The sequence below is a fragment of the Carcharhinus amblyrhynchos genome, chromosome 14, assembly GCF_965287045.1.
Source record: "Carcharhinus amblyrhynchos chromosome 14, sCarAmb.v2.hapA, whole genome shotgun sequence".
NCBI classification, from domain to species: Eukaryota; Metazoa; Chordata; class Chondrichthyes; order Carcharhiniformes; family Carcharhinidae; genus Carcharhinus; species Carcharhinus amblyrhynchos.
This window is the reverse complement of record NC_137337.1, coordinates 35,843,309-35,845,484: the sequence shown is the minus strand read 5'-3', so window position 1 is coordinate 35,845,484 and position 2,176 is coordinate 35,843,309.

The window sequence follows — 2,176 nt, the reverse complement described above, 5'->3', positions numbered from 1 at the left end:
AACTCTGCAAATCTAGTTGGCAATGAAATCAGATAATAACATTTCTTAAAGAATATGTATTTTTCTTGAGTAAGCAGTAGGATGTTACTTAGACCCTCAACCCAATTATTGTCAAGATCTAATATTTGTAACGTGAATTCCTTAAATTGGGACGTGAGGATATTGTGGGCAATGTAACACACCAGTGCCCTCTGGAGGATAATTCTGCATATTGTTTCCACACACAACAGTAGTTATTTCCAAAGGGAAAAACATGGACTTACAACAGAAGAGTATTTTTTTCAATTATAAGCAATCAATAAAAATCAGTTAGTGAGATAACAATTGGTATGTCCTTTCTCCAATTTTGTACGCTGTATTTGAAATTATATAATGCAGTGTTGTGTATCTCTCAAGACCAAATGCAACTTAAGGAGCACTCTTCTAATTTCTTCCGTTCAAAATTAGAGAAGAAAACATCTGACTGCTTAATTTCCATGTGGTACTGACAATCTAAGTTCTCTTGCCCTCTGCCTTCAATCTCAACACATACTGAAGGAACGGCTGTTCATCTTTCTACTAGGAATTTTGTAGCCCTAATATTGACTCAAATAACTTCAGACCTGAAACTCTGATTTTAAGAAACTAGGTGAGCAATGTTAACTTACTTTTTAACTTGTCTCAGTCTCCTGGAATAGTGGAGCCTGTCCAGGTTGACTTGTCATTTCTACCTTCCATGCACAAACCTGCCTCTCTTTCCCACTGCTTCCATTCTCAGTTTTCATACATGTACCATTAATATCTTTCATTTCCCTCAATATATTCTAAACCTGTAATCCAATTAGCTGCATCTGCTACTTCATTCTCTTCCATAAGCTAACCAGGCTAAACCTCCTTTTTGCCCTCTGCCTGAACACTCATCTTTCTCTAGTTTCTCTCCTACCTCTCCTCATGTTCTCTCTGGGTTCATCATGTCCATGAGGCCCACCACCTATCCTTCGTGATTCTATTCCCACTAAATTGGTTCTCTTTTCAGGTGTTATTCCTCTCTTAAATCCGTCACCATCACCCCTTGCTTCAAAAAAACCCTTGACCCCCCCATTGTGCTTGCAAACTGCCATTCAACCAACAATTCCCTTTCGTCTCCAAAGCCCTTGTGAATGTGCTGCCATCTCCAAAATCCATGCCCATCTTACCTGGAACTCTATATTTGAACCCCTCCAGTCAGGGACTGCCACTGCACCGATTGTAGGAAAGTCACAAATGACATCCTGTGACTGTAACAAAGGTAAACTTTCCCAAGTCAATTGTAATGACTTCTCCTCTTCTTCCCACATCATGACCTCTGGTGTCCCCAGGGATTTATTCTTTTCTCTCCTCCTATTTCTCATCAGCATTCTGTCTCTTGTCAAGAGGTGCTTCCACAGTGTAAGCAAACTGGCCTCTTCCGCCAGGTTCATGTGACCACATTGGCAAGAGTGGTTTGATCTAAGTGCACTCAATTATAAAACTAGACAAGCCATCATTCCACAATAAGATCCCTCTGTGAAGTGATGTGCAAAACCCATAAGTAGGGAAAAATCTGTGAGAAAGTTGAAAAATGTTGCCATGAGAGAACTTGATGTTCAGAGGGTAAGTGGAAAATCATGGCGTAAGGCAGAAAGCAGACACCGCAAAGGCATTGAAGATTCCACCCTCAAATTTGTCCATCATTCTGAAAACCAGAAAGACATCTTGGGTCAGCTCAGCAGACATTCTCTTTAGCAACAGGATGAGGATGGCTGCCTATCTGACATTGAAGAAGCTCTAACATGGTTCAAGCCAGCCCATGCTAGAACACGCTCATCTCCAACCTAATCTTGCAGTCACGGGAGTCATCCTGGCGAAAAAGCTTGCACACATGGAGTTCACCTGCAGCGGTGGATGGCTGAACTAACACAAGACAAGACAGAGTTTATAAGCTGCAATGCATAACTAAATCCCAACAAGAAACAAGGAGCACGACAATTACACTTACACTGACCAAATGGAATAGAGATTTTTTTACTCTTGTCACATGCTCAGAACCGCATTAAGGTACTGTTTAACATATCGCCACATAGGCTCAATATGCAGCATTTCAAACAGACCATGTTCATAAGCATATTGGACTATATAGAGATGCATTTGTGTGGCACAATGGGCCTCCACGCTCTCA